Below are 17,995 nucleotides of genomic sequence, written 5' to 3' on the forward strand. Positions count from 1 at the left end.
AGGCGACACCCAGAGATGATCCAGTACCCACCACCCACAGTACAATCTTCCCATGCCTCCTGCTGAGGCCTCCAAGACCCTCCAATCCTTGTCCAGCAGAAGCCCCAGTTGCCTAGTGCAACAGAAACTGGCAGCCTCCAAGGGAAATACATTGAAAACAATACTGGCAAATCTAAAACCTTACCCAGCCCAGCACCACTTGCTACGTGCACTCAGTGCCACCTTCCTTAGTGTTGGGGACAGGACACTAGGAGGGAGCCCCAGGAAGACTTGGTCAGTACAATTCTTTCACTTGAGCTGAAGTTGGGATTCAGTGTAAAACTTACTCCAAATAGGGAACACTATATTAGTCCCTCCCGAGGTACCACCTCATTCAGTCCCTGCACTTGGTCTCCAAGGCTGCCTCATATCTTAGGTATCCAACCCCCATTCAGTCTAAAATATCCAGATGCCTAGGTTTTTAGTGCCACCTCCCCTTGCAAAAATCACTAGTTTTATGGGTGTGTAGGAGTTATGTGCCCGTGTGTGTGTGTGTGTGTATGTGCTGTTTGTGTATTGGGGATGGGGGATGAGTGAAGGACTTGGAATTTAATACAGAATCAGCAGTGGGGAATGGATGGTGAAAGTCTGATCTAAATTACTGATTTATGAATCATCAAGGAAGTGGGTGTTAAAATACCATTTTCAAAGGTAAAGTCATGACTCATACAACACAAAATGAACATATGTCAAAGATATCATTTAACTCATCAATTAATAAAGGAACCAGTAAGATGTCACAATCATTTCAAAGCAGAATCTGAAGGATAGACATGTGTAGACAGCCAGGAATGCTAACAGAGAGAAAACTGGTTCATATCCATAGGTCAAGAAAATACACTGTTTGGAATAATCTGTTATCCATAACAGAAGTTACTTGTATCATTAGAGGACAATATTCACTATGTTTCTTTAGGTTTTGGGTTTTTTTGTTTTTGTTTTTTGAGACAGGGTCTCAGCTCTGTTGCCCAGGCTAGAGTGCAGTGGCACAATCACAGCTCACCGCAGCCTCAACCTCCTAGGCTCAAGCAATCCTCCCACTTCAGCCTCCCAAGTAGCTGACATTACAGGTGTGTGCACCACTCCCAGCTAATTTTTGTACTTTTTAGATAGATGGGGTTTTGCCATGTTGCTCAGGCTGGTCTCAGACTCCTGAGCTCAAGTAATCCACCTGCCTCTGCCTCCCAAAGTGCTGGGATTACAGGCATGAGCCACCACACTTATGTTTTGATAGGCAAGAATTGTTTGCATTTCTATCAGTTTTCCAGGGATTATAAGTCACCCAGTCAAAGACACAGACCTCAGCAGCATCAGATAAATGCCCAGTGTTCCACTGAAATGACACTCAGTCATCCCCTTTGCCCACTTCCAAGCCTTTCACAACTTCTTCTAATGCAGGAAAGGGAAAGGAAAGAACATTCCTGGCCTCCTCTTGGGTGCTGTACAAAGAGCCTCACAAGCATCAACCTAGGAGACAGTCCCAATCCTGCAAGGTAATCATGATTCCACTCCTGCAAGAGGAAACAGGAGCTCAGAGAGGTTAAGTGGCTTGGAGGTGCACACACTGCCCACAAATGGCAGTGCCAGGATATAAGCAGCTGGTTCTGGAACTTCTCTATGAAAGGACTTAGAGCCACCATCTGGCAGAGAAGGGCCTCTGAGCCTTGTCTGGAAGCTGCACCTACACAATGAAGGTGCGGAATCAGCATGTGTGATCATGTGTGGAGTCTTGGAGGGGGCCTGATGGAGCTCCCTGGGCAGGCGAGGCAGAGAGCCTAAAGACCTGTTCCCCTAATGCTTTCAGTGCCATGCTGGATTTAGGACAGCACCTTCTAACCGCAGGGGCCCTGCTCTTATCTCTATGCCACCTGCGGTTGCAGGGTCCCTGGAACCAGGACATGCAACTCAGGCCTTCCTCAGCCCTTTCTCAGGGGTCCACATCAGGCTCCTGCAACTAAGCTGAGCAACTCTTACAGAGAAGCCAGCCACTCCTAAGCTCCACTTTAAAGAGGCCTGAACTCACACAACCACAAAGCCATGCCCGCTGTCCTGTCCTCCTCCTCCTCCTCTACCCAGCTGTGTGATCCTGGGCAGGATCACGCCCAACCTTTTCCCCCTCCATCCCTCTTCCCCTCGCTAACCCTTCTTTTCCTGCTAGCTGTCCTGGAATCCCTCGGGCTTGCAGGAACTCCACCCAGGCCATATCCCTCTACAGCTATTCCTGCTGTTTGTGCCCTCAGCTCTGCCAATTAAGACTGCTCAGAAGCTTCCTTTTTGTTGACCCACTGGAATTTAAAAGCTGAAGAGAGCAATGGCTATCACTGTAGCTCAGCCCACACCCTACCCTACCTCCACTCCCATTTTTCAGATAATAAACTTGCCCAAGATCACACAATGAATTAGTGACGGAACCTGCAGCTCTCTCTGGAATTAACTCCTTGCCAGGCTGAGACATGAAGAATTGCCTGGTAGTCCCTGCATTTGCTGATACCTCTGGACCTTTGGCTTAGGAGATCTGACCTGCCCTGACCTGCAATTACTAACATCTCCATATGACCAGCAGCCAGAGGGTGGACAGGATTCACTCTCCCAAGATTTGCTTCACCAAAACCAGGCTGTAAGACAAATGAGGGAATCTTTACTTAATTTGTCAGCAACCTACTGAACCCAAATGGCAATCTTTGCTCTCAGGCTCAGCCAAACCCACGTATAAGGAAAGTAAAATGGAAGAAAGACAGTATATGTTCATTCTTACTTTTAACATGTAACCACAAAAAAATGCCCCCAACTTTTTTTGTTGACTCTGCTTTGAAGAGCCAAAGGAAAGAATCCTGATCACTTTGCTAGATTTCCAGGGACTGTGAATATTTTTTTCCAGCATCTTCAAATTATGGCTAGTCCTGAAGATAAATAAAGCAGAAGTCAAGCAGAAAGAGAGAAAATCGTTGCCTCACTAATTTCCCCTGGGTTCTAGGTTCTGAAAACATCTCTCACCAGATATTAAAATGATCTGTTTGTGTCTGTCTCCTGCTCTGATCTCTATCTTCCCACAGAACCAGGATCAGGGGGTCCCAGATGAGAGAGCACCTGCCCCGGACTCCCCACCATCTCCAAGGCCCACACTGGACAGACCTCCCCCAGACAGCCTCATCATCACGCCTACCTCTCCGACTTCATCTCATCACCGCCCTCTTCACTCATTTCACTCCAGCCTCACTGCATTCTTTGCTATTCCTTGAAAACACTGAACTCACTCCTAACTCAGAGCCTTTGCACCGCTGCTCCATCTGCCCGGCTCACTCTCCCTCCCAAAAACATGGCTGGACCTCAGCTCATTCAGCTCCAAAATTACCTGCTCAAAGAGGCTATCCTGACCATCCTCTCTAAAAAGGTTCCTCTGAACTGGGCACAATGGCCCATGCCTATAGTCCCAGCTATTTGAGAGACTCAGGTGGGAGGATCGCTTGAGCCAAGAAGTTGAAGTCCAGCCTGGGCAACATAGCAAGACATTCTTTCTAAAAAAAAAATTATTTTAAGAAAAAAAAATTTCCTCCATTACCCTCTCTCCCCTTCCCTGCTTTACTTTTCTTCGCATGTTTATCATCTCTTGGAATTACATTATATATGTATCTATTCATTGAATCTGTCTCACCAATGAATACAGAACACCAAAGTTCTGTCAACTCTATTAGGACAGGGATTTTCGTCTGCTGTGTTTATTGCTATATTCCTAACACCTAATACAGGGTTGGCACATAGTAGATACTCAGCAAATACTCACTTAATTCGTTAGTTCATTAATTAATCAATTAGGGAAAAATCTGTCAGGAGCCCTGCTACTCAGGTCACAGATTGGTTTTAGAAGCAGTTTCATCAGACCATTTGTTTTAAAAATCAGAGAAGTAAAGCAGGCTCAGTGACATGGCCAAGTCCCCCCAAGATAGGCATAAATTGGAAAACAGAGAACTCACACAAAAAGATGGCTGGCAGCATGCACAGCATCCATGGAGAGTGGTGGTATGTGCTAAAGTACACCCACCCCAAACACACGTGCACACTCACACACATGCACATCCAGCCCTATTTCTTTTGCTGCAGTTAAAATCCAGAATGGTGGCCAGCGCAGTGGCTCATGCCTGTAATCCCAGCACTTTGGGAGGCCAAGGTGGGTGGATCACCTGAGGTCGGGAGTTTGAAACCAGCCTGACCAACATAGAGAAACCCCATCTCTACTAAAAATACAAAATTAGCTGGGTTTGGTGGCGCATGCCTGTAATCCCAGCTACTCGGGAGGCTGAGGCAGGAGAATCACTTGAACCTGGAAGTTGAAGGTTGCAGCGAGCCGAGATTGCACCATTGCACTCCAGCCTGGGCAACAAGAGTGAAACTCCATCTAAAAAAAAAAAATCCAGAAAGCCTTGACAATCTCAAAGAAGGAAAAAGAGAAGCATTGATGATGTTCATTGCACTTACTCAGAATATTAGAGAAGTGGAAACAACCTAAGTGTTCCGCAGTGAGGGGTAGCTGTTAAGGAAATTAATGTACATAGAATTAGTTAAGTTAATGTGCATCCATTTAATCAAGCAGTTATTTAAGTGATGAGTATGAGGACAATGTAGAAACATTGAAAATAATCGTGACCCATGTAAAGTGAAAAGGTCCTCTCAGCTCATTCAACCTCATATTAAGTTTATTTTCCAATGAATGAAATTATGTGAAAATGATGATAGTCATGCTAGGGTTATAGGATCACAGGTGTTTTTCTTTCTCTTCTCCAAATTACTTGTAATATTTGTAGATTGTCTTTATAACAACCATAGTGCATTTTCTCTAGGCTGTGCCAGTCTACAGTGAGACACAGAATTGTAAGAACAGCCACAAAAATAGTTTCTTCAACCACTTCGTTTGCCAAGGAAACAATCCAATTCTCCTCAGATGATTTTGCCAATCGCCGAGGTTTGTGGGTGTGGCCACCCACAGTGTCCATCCTTTCCAGTTCCTTGGTTCTCTCTCACTAAAGCCACGAAGCCCCCTGAAAATATCACCTCTGCTGGCAGAAAGGAGTATTCCATCTGCTGTGCACACCTGCAGGTTTTGGACCAGTGTCTACTGTCTTCTGGTGCCTTCCGCCCTCAGTATGGGAGACTGGGCCACACTACTGCCATTTTGTTCTCACCTGACAGGGTCTGGATGCCATGGGAACCTCTCTGATAAGCAATTATTGCCAAAGAGACCAGTTGCCCCAGCCAAGGGACTATGCTGCCACCCCTCAGAGTGGAAGTCCTTTTTCTGCTCACAGGTTTCCAGAAACACCATTGGCCTATGAAGGTCACTTTGTAGTCTGAAATCTCTGCATTTACCTTATAAATAGAAAATGATAGATTCAGTCACATGGGTAGTCCATTCTTTACACCGAGTGGCAACCTTTAGGCTCAACAAGGTAGGGATAATACAGAAGGGTCACAAGTTCAGCTGCTAGGATGGAACCATACCCTCTATCAGGAGAACTGTATCAGTTCCTTTAGAACAGATTTGCTTCTATGAATTCTTTTAGTTTTCTTTCATCTGAGAATGTCTTTATTTTGCCTTCATCCCTAAAGGATATTTTTGCTGGATTTTGAATTCTAGGTTAACAGTTATTTTCTTTCAGCACTTTATAAATACTGTATCACAGGCTTGGATTGGTGGCTCACACCTGTAATCCCAGCACTTTGGGAAGCCAAGGTGGATGGATTGCTTCAGCTCAGGAGTTCGAGACCAGCCTGGGCAACATAGTGAAGCCCAGTCTCTACAGAAAATACCAAAATTAGCTGGGCATGGTGGTGCCTGTGCCTGTAGTCCCAGCTACTTGGGGTGCTGAGACAAGAGGATCACTTGAGCCTGGGAGGTTGAGGCTATAGTGAGCCGTGTTTGCACCACTGCACTCCAGCCTGGGCAACAGAGTGAGACCCTTTCTTAAAAAATAATAAATAAATAAATAAATACTGTATCACTACCTATGGCCTTCATGGTTTCTGATGAGAAATCTGCAGTCATTCATATCATTGCGCCCCACAGATAATGAGTCATTTTTCTCTGGCTACTTTCAAGATTTTTGCTTTGTCTTTAGCTTTCAGTAGTTTGATTATGATGTGTCTGGATGTAGATTTCTTTGTGTTTACCCTGTTGGGGGTTTATTCAAGTCTTGAAGGTGTAAGTTTACATCTTTCACCAAACTTCGGACATTTTAAAACGTTATTTAAATGTTTTTCAGCATCACTGTCTTTCATCTCCCTTTCTGGGGTCTTGATGACATAAATCGTAGACCTTTTGTTGTTGTTGCATATGTCAGAGCGGCCTGTTCTGTTTTTTTATTCTATTTTTTTGTCTCTATGGTTTACAGTGGATAATTTCTATTTATCTACTTTTAAGTTCACTGACTGTTTCTTCTATCATTTCCATTCTGGTAATGAGTCCACCAGTGAATTTCTTGGTTTGGTTCTGATATTTCTAAGTTCTCAAATTTCCACTTATATCTTCTATTTCCTTACTAAGATTTTGTATGTTAACATTTGTTTCAAGAATATTCACAATTGCTCATTTGAGCACTTTTATAATAGCTGCTTCAAAGCCTTCGTCTTCTAATTCCAACATCTGTGAAATCTCATCATTTGTGTCTGTGGATTGCCTTTTTCAAAGAAAATTGGGGTGGGATGGGGAGCAGTTGGAGAACGACACAGAACCTGCAATTCACAGCAGGGGGATAAAGGCGAAAGTGACCTAAATTGTTATGGTTCTTTGCTCAGTATTTTTTTATTTTATCCTGAACAATTTAGGTATTATTTGGTGAGACTCTGGATCTTGTTTAAATATTATGAAAAATGTTGATATTTTGTTTCAGCAGGTGATGGACATGGTTAGGTTCAGTTTGCAAGTTCCAACCCACCTTCTGTGCACTGTGATGTCAACGTCCACTCAGTTTTCAAACTGCTTTTGTCTCCATTTCAGGTGTGCACCACCCAGAAGCCAGTCTAGGAACCAGGTGATGACCTCTCCATTACTTCAGTTCTCAAAGGTCTTGGTATCCTCATTAAAACCAGATCCAAACATGTATGGCTTGGAAGTGAGCCCTGGAATTCATAAACAACTGTATGGAGTCACTTCCCTGAGCCCCACCCTCTCTGTAATCTCCCCAGTACTCTCAGTTCCCTGAGGCCCCCCTTTTTGATCCTCCACCCCAAATTGGAGTTCTGGTTACTCTGTTCTACACACGTCTATGTTCAGGTCCAAGTGCCAGGAGAATACAGAGAGAAACAAATATCAATGGAAGCTAGTCTCACCCGCCGTGGGACCACAGTTCAGAGTTTTGGCTCCTGTCAGTCCCGTTACTGACTGCTGACCCTGCAGGTGTGGGTTTGCCCAGGGCCTGTGGCATGAGAAACAGAGAAAGAGAATAATTAAAAAAAAAAAAAAAAAAGAAGAGAGAGAATGGTCATGATCTCTCTGGACATTAGGAGTTCCCCTTTTCACTCCTTGGGCCAGAACTAAAGAACTTCCCCTAGAGCTGTCTGTGCCCCAGATCCCACTTCCAGTTTCTAGCTCTGTTAAGTTCAAACCAAGGGATACAAGAGTGGGGAAAGTGATAAACTCACTACTGGTTTGATGTACTTCAAATTCTGTGTTCTTCACCAATATTCCTTCTGCTGTTTTCTTTTCACTGTCCTCAAATAGCTGTTCTAAACTTTCTCTCCTGGAGTTATGACCAGCAGAAATGATGGTTGGAGTGCACTTATTCCATCTTACCTGGAATCAGAACACCAGTGTCTTTAAATATAGAAATTTCACAATGAAATCCCATCTTCTTCTGAAAATCTGGCAATGATGAGCCTGCATTTCTGCATAGTGACAATGTGGAGGCCAACATTTGGCTGCCCCTCTAGACAGGCATGCCTTCTCTCACACATTTGTGTTACATTTGCAACCCCAGCTTCAGGAGAGATTGAAACCAACCACTTCCAAAAGGTAACCACGTGGGTACCACTCAGCTTCAGCCATGCAGCTGCCTCTTGGTTCATTAGGTCTTTCTGTGGCCAGCTCTTTCCTGCCTCCCCAGCCTCTGGCCCAGGTTCATCTCTCCAAGCCCTGGCTGAAGCCTCTTCTGCCCTGATCCACCCTGCCTTGGGGTCCTTGCTTTGATCTTCTGTCAACTCCCCTCCTTTCCCTTTTCCTTGGCTTCTCTCCCTCCTGCCATTCACCCAAGACCTCAGCCCAATCTGAGCAATTGGGTCCGGCTGTGCCCACCTAGACTCCTTCTCTGTCTGCCCACCTGCAACCTATCTTTGAGAAAGGCATCAGCCACAGCCTTCAGGGCCTCCCCTGCCTTTTCTCAGCCTGCCAGGGCCTGGCAATTTCTGCTGGAACTCTAATATCTTGCTGAAATATTAGGTCAAGAGGTACTGAAATGTTAAGACCCAGTAATTCATGGCATCAGGCTCTTCTCTAAGAATGGGTGGTTTATTTTATTATCTTAATTTTGCGTTCTTTCATATATGTGATTCCCAAGACGCTTCTGGTTTGGAAAATCTCCAGAGGGAATAAGAGTTACTGAGAAGTGGAATGAGTCACATCTAATCAAGTTCTAAGACTCCATCTTTTCCTTCCTGTGGCTCACATGCCAGTCTGGGCAAATAGAAACAGGCACAATCAGCAGCTGTTCAAGCCTTACCTGCCCCAACGCTCCTGGACTGCTGCTGGAATGACTTCAACATGCATGATCTTTCTGAGTCCCACTCCAGAAAGGATTGTACTGCTCTCCTGCATCAACTTGTGTGGACTGTTTCAAGCCCTTCGCTGTCTCACCAGCATGCACTGAAATGCACCTGTATGCCAGGCACTGTGTTGATTTAGCAGGTACAGAGACCCAGCCAAGTGGGAGATTCAGAAAAGTTGAGTGGCGGTACAATAAAACAAGAACTAGGACAGGTAAGGTACAGAGGCTGGAAGAAAGCTGAATGGCAGAGCTGACTGAATGAAGGGGAGGCCAACCAGGTGGCTACCTAGTGTGCCAGTCTCTAAGAGACCTCTAATCACCACTGCAGCAAACCGAAACCTGGGTGTCAGTGAAGTTTTTCACATGCAGTAACTAACCTAACTGGAAAAAAATACGTCGGTTCTACCCTTACAGAAGACGACAGCGCCCTCAAGTGGAAATTTTAGAAAACACTCCCCCGGGTGCCAGCTTCTCTGCTGAGGATTTTAGCTGTACAGTATTTTACCCTTACCCATGGGGGATACGTTCCCAAACCGCAGGTGGATGTCTGAAACTGCGGATGGTACTGCACCTTATATATCCTATGTTTTTTAGATCTGATAACCGAAACAGCTACTAAGTAACTAATGAGTGGATAGCATATACAGCATGGATCTTGCTGGACAAAGGGAGGATTTATTTCCCAGGCAGGACGGAGCAGGCAGACACAAGATTTCATCACACTACTCAAAACAGTACTCAATTTAAAACTTATGAATTGTTTATTTCTTGGGTTCTCCATTTAATGTCTTCAGACCACGGTTGACCATGGGTCACTGAAATCACAGAAAGCAAAATTGCAGATAATGGGAAGCTACTGTATACACATTGAAATTTGCAGGATTCTGGTCTATTTCTCATTGCTACCCAGTCAGCTGAAATTTTAAAACCAGATAATTTTGGGCATGCGACTACTTTCTAAGAATAGGTAGTTTATTTCATTATTTTACTTTTGAACTTTTAACAGAGCTACCAAAAATCTCCCAGGTTTGGAACATCACCCCATGAAACTGAAAATAGAACAAAGAAGACTGACAAGTGAAGTGCTTTTTGTAGAATAAGAACTCAAAAAATAAAAAGGAACTCTTAGGGGTATTTTGAAGACAACTTGGTAACTATGGTTACCTCTAATTAGTGAGCACCTTATGCTTTCCAGATTTGAGTGAAGAAAAACAGAAAGAAAAAAACAATTCCAAATAAGCAAAAATGTTAAGTTCCATCAAGTACATGTAATCATGTATTTTGAACATAAAATCAAGATACAGAAGTTTGTTAATAGCAAATCAACTCCCCACCTTCACCTTCACCTCCTGCGTTTCTCCCTGCATAGCAACAACTCATAAACCAAAATTGGGAGTTATGAAAGTCTCCTCAAAGGGGGGGTGCCAGAGGTCAGGGTGCAGGGAGACAGGCAGCGCATTATAGCAGCAGCCTGACACAGGAGTCCTAACTGTGGCTGAATTAGGGTGAAACTGTCCAAATGAATGCCTCCTGTTCTATACTGGACACTGGGGAGAGGATGAATCTTACTTTTGCTTCCTATCAGAAGTACTGAATTGGGACTCTGTAATTACTGGGATTTGAACTAGGGCAGAGAGAGAAGCTCCAAGAAAAACTGTTCTGGGTCCACCTCAGGTTTCCTATGAGAAGCCACAACACAAAAAAACACACCCATGTACAGGAAAGAAGAGAAGAAGGGGATTCTACTGCACACACCGTGCCCTCAGACTCTCCCAGACCTGAGACCATTGTCAAAGCCCTATCTTCTAGTCGGAACAAGTCTCCAGCTGAATCCAGGCTGAGACATGCTTATAACAGCAGGGAGGAAGGCTCTTGTCTCTCTGAGGGATTTCTCCACTTCAAGGGAGAAAGATTTTATCTACAATTAGTAAACTAACAAGACAGGTTTCCAATGAATATTGGCCACAGTGTGCAGAATAAAATGGTTATCTTATTCTTTCTGGAAAAGAATGGTGGAGTTGGAACCTGGATAAGACAAACTTTGGCCTATATGAGAACCCCCGAAGTTTTTCATTTTTTTATTCATTCATTCATTTACTCATTCATTCATTCCTTCATTCAAAAGCTATTTACTGAAATGATCAGGGTCCAGGCACTGTGCTGAGCATTAAAGATGCTGAAATGAGAGACAAAGAGACTGACGTCAGGGCTTTCTCATTCTAGCGGGAGGTGACAAATCTGTTCCAAAGGCAAAGCTGTAGGGATCATTTTCACTTGGATGGCTAACAGGCATCTCAATCTCAATATATCCAAATGAACTCTTGACTTTCCCTTCAAATTTCCTCTACCTAATGCCTTCCCCAACTCAGTTGATGGCAGCTCCATCCTTCCCATTGCTCAGGCCCAAATCCTTGGAACAATCTTTGACTCCCCCCTTCCCTTTACACCTTTCATCTAATCCATCAGCATATCTTGTTGGCTTCAAAATGTGTTTAGAATCTATTCACTTTTCACCACTTCCACTATTGCCACCTTGGTCTGGGCCATTACTCTCCCTCGCCCTGGATTACTGTAAAAGCCTCCTAACTAGTCTTCCCACGTCCACCCTACAGTTTATATACATAACCGCAACAATGCACTATAGTCCCTGTTTCTGAACAGGTCATGAGGCCATACTTGGTAATCATTATTTCCTTGCTTCACTACGCCTTCCATGTTCCTTGCAAGTTCACATATGCTCTGCCACCTATGGTTCAGATCTTTCTGAAATGAAAATTTGTATTCCTCCCACTGAGTAAAGAATTCTGAGCAGCTGAGGACAAAGGGAACATGAAATAGGTGGTAGAGGAGTGAAGTCACAATTACTTATCAGTAACAAGGACTACCATGCTGGCTTTTGTTCAACCTAGAGAATGCAGAGAACTACTTAAACTGGTGTTGGAAGACTGAAAAAGCAAAAAGGAACATTGAGATAACATAGTACTCGCAGTGGCAGGAATCAGAGCCCTTGCCTCTCTAGGGCTGGAGGAACAAAGCGAAATGGTTAGGATTAATACATTGAGAAGCTTAGAGAAGTGGCACGGGGCAGGTGGAACCCAAAGCTCTGAGGCTAGTGTGTTACCAGGCTGTTGTCACTGAGCGGGACAGGGGGAAGGTGTGACAAGGCACATTCTAGGAATGAGGGGAAAACTACAGACCGAAACCAAATGCTGTTGTTGGATGAAGAACTTGCTGGGAGGACACCGACCGGAACAGCACACAGACAGGAAGAAACATGTCTCCTCTCTCTCCTCCAGCCCCCAGTGATGTCCCTATTGGCAGCATCTGACATGGAAGCGTGGTACAGTCCTAGGCCCAGGAGGGCATACAATGGTGAATTTGGAAATAAGAGATAGTAACTTAATAATAGGCACAATTGGTTTTCCCTTACTTTTTACCCCAGAATGTGTTATCATAGTTACCATGCCAGTGCCTCCACAGGTTTCAGTACACCAAGACAGGATCATGATGGAACAAAATGAGGTCTGAACCTCTTTCTTCTATAGATGCTGAACTTCCCTTCAGTGAATATCATGAATTTAATTTTGTTTGTGTGATGGATTGCTGTATTGTGCTAAATGGAAGTGTTTGTGGTGGTTGATGATATTTACATTTTGAAGTTAAGTAAGGAAGAAGAGTGTAAGTAGGTGTTAAACAGCCAAGGGGTGGACTGTAGTGGACATTCAATATTCTTCTTGTCTATTCAGCACCTTTAAACACCATTCTTTTGTTTGGGAATTTTCTACCTCCCCAAAGTAGGAACCAGAAACTTTTTCCCAAGCCTCTTTTGCAGCTAGGCCACAGGCTTGTGAAGCTGGCCCCACCGGTAGAGTGGGCTTGCAGGGTCAGTGCTCTCCTGGAGTGGGTTGGTCATGTGATTTGCGCATGTTCCTACCTCCCTGGCTTCCAAGCCTGGTTCTCTGTCTTTAGGGAGATTGTGTTATCTAATTATGTTTTCCTTAATAAACCCTTTTTCTCCTTAAGCCATCTGTAGATGGCAGGTTTCTCCTGTTTATAACTAAGAGGCTTAACTGATGCAGATGGTAAGAATATCCCATTTATTTGATTACTCATGTCTCTAAGTTTGAACTTTTTTAACTTTTGTGGGTATATAGTAGGTATATCTATTTATGGAGTAAATGAGATATTTAGATATAAGCATGCAATGTGTAATAATCACGTTAGGGTAAATGGGGCATCCATCACCTCAAGCATTTATCCTTTGTGTTACAAAGAGTCCATTTATACTCTTTTAGTTATTTTAAAATATACAATTAAGTTATTTTTGACTATAGCCACTCTGTTGTGCTTTCAAATAGTAGGTCTGATTTATTCTTCCTAATTACCTTTTGTATCAATTAACCATCCCCATTTTCCACCCCCAACCTGCCACTACCCTTCCCAGCCTCTGGTAACTATCCTTCTATTCTCTATCTCTATGAGTTCAATTGTTTTAATTTTTAGCTCCCACAAATAAGTGAGAACACGTAAAGTTTGTCTTTCTGTGCCTGGATTATTTCACTTAACATAACGACCTCTGGTCCTATTTACGTTGTTGCAAATTGACAAGATCTCATTCTTTTTATGGCTGAATAGTACTCTATTGTGTATATGTACCACATTCTCTTTATCCATTTGTTTGTTGATGGATGCTTAGGTTGCTTCTAAAGCTTGGCTATTGTGAATAATGCTGCAATAAACATGGAAGTAAAGATATACTGATTTCTTCAATATACTGATTTCCTTTCTTTTGAGTATCTATCTAGGGGTAGGATTGTTGGATCATATGGTAGCACTATTTTTAGGTTGTTGTTGTTGTTGCTGTTTTGAGACAGAGTCTCACTCTTGTCCCCCAGACTGGAGTGCAGTGGTGCGATCTTGGCTCACTGCAACTTCTGCCTCCCGAGTTTAAGTGATTCTCCTGCCTCAGCTTCCTGAGTAGCTGAGATTACAGGCGCCCGCCACCATGCCCAGCTAATTTTTTGTATTTTTAGTAGAATCGGGGTTTCAGTATGTTGGCCAGGCTGCTCTCAAACTCCTGACCTCAGGCAATCCACCCGCCTCAGCCTCCCAAAGTGCTGGGATTACAGGTGTGAGCCACCGCACCCAGCCTATTTTTGGTTTTTAGAGGAACCTACAAATTGTTCTCCATAGTGATTGTACTAATTTACATTATTACCAACAGTGTACAAGGGTTTTCTTTTCTCCACATCCCCGCCAGAGTTTGTTATTGCCTGATTTTTGGATAAAAGTCATTTTAATTGGGGTGAGATGATATTTCACTGTAGTTTTGATTTGCATTTCTCTGATGATCAATGATATTGAGTACCTTTTAATATACCTGTTTGCCATTTGTATGTCTTCTTTTGAGAAATGTCTATTCACATATTTTCCCCATTTTTTAGTTGGATTATTAGATTTTTTTCCTATAGAGTTGTGTGAGCTCCTTATATATTCTGGATATTAATTCCTTGTCAGATGGGTAGTTTGAAAATTTACCCTGTGGATTGTCTCTTCACTTTGTTGACTGTTTCCTTTGCTGTGCAGAAGCTGTTTAACTTGGTGTGATGCCATTTTCGTTTTGTTTTGGTTGCATGTGTTTGTGAAGTATTACTCAAGAAATCTTTGCCCAGTCCAATATCCTAGAGAGTTTCCTTGATGTTTTCTTGTAGGAGCTTAATAGTTTGAGGTCTTAGATTTAAGTTTTTAATCTATTTTGATTTCGTTTCTGTATATGGAGAGAGATGGGGGTCTGGTTTCATTCTTCTGCATATGGATATCTAGTTTCCAAAGCACCACTTATCAAAGAGACTGCCCTTTCCCCAAGGTACATTCTCAGCACATTTGTCAAAAATGAACTCACTGTAGTTGTATGGATTTGATACTGGATTATCTATTCTGTTTGGTTTATGTGTCTGTTTTTATGCCAGTACCATGCTGTTTTGACTACTATAGTATAATTTGAAGTCAGGTAATGTGATTCCTCCAGTTTTGTTCTTAGAATCGGTTTGGCTATTCTGTGTCTTTTGTGGCTACACATAAATTTTAGAATTGTTTTTTCTATTTCTGTGAAGAATGTCACTGGTATTTTGGTAGGAATTGCATTAAATCTGTAGATTGCTTTGGATAGTATGGACATTTTAACAATATTGACTCTTTTGATCCATGAACATGGAATATACTTCAATTTTTTGTGTCCTCTTCAATTACTTACATCAGTGTTTTATAGATTTTATTGTAGAAATCTTTCAATTATTTGGTTAAGTTAATTCCTAGATGTCTTACTTCATTTGTGGCTACTGTAAATGGGATTACTTTCTCAATTTCTGTTTCAGATTGTTCACTGTTGGCACAGAAAAATGCTACTGATTTTTGTACATTAATTTTGTATCCTGAAACTTTACTGAATTTGTTTATCAGTTCTAATAGTTTTTGGTGGCATCGTTAGGTGTTTCCAAATATAAAATCATATTATCTGCAAACAAGGATAATTTGACTTCTTGCTTTCCAATTTGAATGCCCTTTATTTCTTTCTCTTGTCTGATTGCTCTAGCTAGGACTTCCAGTTCTATGTTGAATAACAGTGGTGACAGTGGGCATCCTTGTCGTGTTCCAGATCTAAGAGGAAAGGCTTTCAGTTTTCCCCCACTCAGCATAATACTAGCTGTGGGTCTGTCATACATGAGTTTTATTATGTTGAGGTATGTTCCTTCAATACCCTGGTTTTTGAGGGTTTTTATCATGAAGAGATGTTGAACTTTGTCAAATGCTTTTTCTGCATCAATTTTAATGATCATATGGTTTTTATTCTTCATTCCATTGATATGATGTATCACATTAATTGATTTGCATATGTTGAACCATCCTTGCATCCCAGGGATAAATCCCATTTGGTCATGATGAGTGATCTTTTTAATGTGTTGTTGAATTCAGTTTGCTAGTATTTTCTTGAGGATTTTTGCATCAATATTCATCAGTGATATTGTTCTTGAAATTCCTCTTAAAGGATGTTTTTAAAATACAGGTGAGTGAGGGCATAATGGATGAAATAAGGCCCCACAAGAGGAGGGAGGGGCTGAGATCCATGTTATTGGTGGAGAAATGGGCCAGAATTGGGATGAAGAACCCAGCCTCCTTTATAGCAGGCAGGACAGAGAAAGCAATGAGTGAGCCCATAGCGAGCTTACAGGCTTGATCTCAGAAAGTTGGAAGAATTCTCATGTGATGCTTCTGCTTTCTTTAGGAAAGAGGGCAAATATATTTTGTTGAGAGTGAGAGAGAAAGAGAGAGATGGAGCAGAAAGTGAGGAATGAGGAAGGTTTGAGATCGTGCCCATAGAGAATGAGAGAGAGCTGACTGGAGAAACATAGGATCACCTGGCTTCATTGAAGGCCTGGCTGAGGTGGGAGACTATAAATCTGGCACTCATGCTTGTGGCAGTCACACTTACTGTTTTCACTGGAAGCTAGCAGTCCTGGTTTGGTCTGGAAAAAAGAAGGTGAATAGGTGAATGATCCAGAATTGAGTGCAACAGTGGACCATAAAACTTAGGAACTAAAGTATTGAAATTATAGGGCACAGTCTAGGCTGGATAGAAGAAAAAGTAAGAAGATTGTAGGGATGGGGGGGGCGCAGTTGATGGCAAATTAGAAAAGCAGAGGAGGCAGGGGACTAGATGTTTCTGTAAGGTCTAAGAACACATGGGGAATGCTCTGACTGAGGGAGCCATGTGCCAAGAGGTTGTGGTGAAAGAGTGGGGTAACTGATTTTTAAATTTCAGAAGTTGAGTGATTTCAGGTGGTAAGTTCAAGGATATGGCTTTGGGAGAGCTCATCAGAAGTGGAAGGGTGGTGAAGGCCAAAAGAGATAAGGAAGTAGAGGAACTGGGAGCCCAGAGCCAAACTGGTCATCCTTCATGGGTGGCTGAAGTTGTCCAGGTGACAGAAAGACTTAAGATGGTGAAAAGGACAAAGAGTTCAGAGTTGACATGGTCAGAGAATTAAGGGAACCTCCAAGAAGCTGAGGGAGGGAGGTTGAGGGTAGCAGTTGGGAAACATGAACTTCAACAGGGCAGGGGGTTTGAAAGAGGATAACAGAAGAGGAGCACGCCAAAGGCTGCAATAGCAAAGAGGACCAGAGCCCTCAGGAACATGTGGAGGGAGAATCTATCCCACAGCAGGGTTCTTAGGGACCAGCCAGGTTTGGTCAGATGTGAGGTAGAGGATTCTTGTTGGTGGAGGTCACAGACACGAAGGAGTCTGTTTACCTGGAACCGGGTACCAGGTAACAGGAAACAGCTGAGAGGGCACGGTTCTGAGGAAGACAGGAGCCCAAGGGGCCCATTCCAAGGCATCAACTTCTTCCCACTCCTCTGTGCCATGAGGGTGATTTGCTAAAATAAAAAATGACAAATTATTTTTTAAAAGCTTCCTCATTGGGCTGGGCATGGTGGCTCATGCCTGTAATCTCAGCACTTTGGGAGGCCAAGGCGGGCAGATCATTTGAGGTCAGGAGTTCGAGACCAGCATGGCCAACATGGTGAAACCCATCTCTACTAAAAATAATACAAAAATTAGGCAGGTGTGATGGCATGCACCTGTAGTCCCAGTTACTCAGGAGGCTGAGGCAGGAGAATCACTTGAACCCAGGAGGCAGAGGTTGCAGTGAGCTGAGATCTCGCCACTGCACTCCAGCCTGGGCAACAAAGCAAGACTCTGTCAAAAAAAAAAAAAAAAAAAACTTCCTCATTTAGCAACTGGAAGTTTATTAGGTCTAGTGAAAAGGTGCCTTTTACCATAGAAGTCCTCCTTAAAGGGTGGCCTATGGCTCATGCCAGTCCACAAACTGTCCCTGATGAAATAAGAACAGAAACTGAGAGTAAATGATTACTTTTCAAGCAATTTGCATTGCCACATTGTCCAAGTACATGCCGATGGTGTGAACCATTCAAGTGTCATTGCACTCTAATGGTGAGTTTTGGGTGGACAGACAGCAAACTGACCACAGGCAGGAGGACCACATTACAGCCCACGAGATTTTAAGGTTAGTTTGTCAACCATAAGTCAAAAGCATATAAAAATCTGAGCAAATGTAAGCATTTTTTTTTTTTCTTTTGAGACTGAGTCTCGCCCTGTTTCCCAGGCTGGAGTACAGTGGTGCGATCTCTG

General features: G+C 43.1%; 1 long non-coding RNA gene across 1 annotated transcript; it reads right to left on the minus strand.

Annotated features, from left to right (window-relative positions):
* Nucleotides 1-4,565: 4,565 nt before the first annotated feature.
* On the minus strand, nt 4,566-8,269 carry LOC116473617 (uncharacterized). The gene is made up of 3 exons (XR_004249353.2): nt 7,672-8,269; nt 7,360-7,445; nt 4,566-7,149 (listed from the first exon to the last, which is right to left on the minus strand). It is a non-coding gene; the product is annotated as an uncharacterized LOC116473617 (long non-coding RNA).
* Between the last annotated feature and the right edge of the window lie 9,726 nt (nt 8,270-17,995).

The sequence above is a fragment of the Hylobates moloch genome, unplaced genomic scaffold (assembly GCF_009828535.3).
Source record: "Hylobates moloch isolate HMO894 unplaced genomic scaffold, HMol_V3 SCAFFOLD_8, whole genome shotgun sequence".
Taxonomy (NCBI): Eukaryota; Metazoa; Chordata; class Mammalia; order Primates; family Hylobatidae; genus Hylobates; species Hylobates moloch.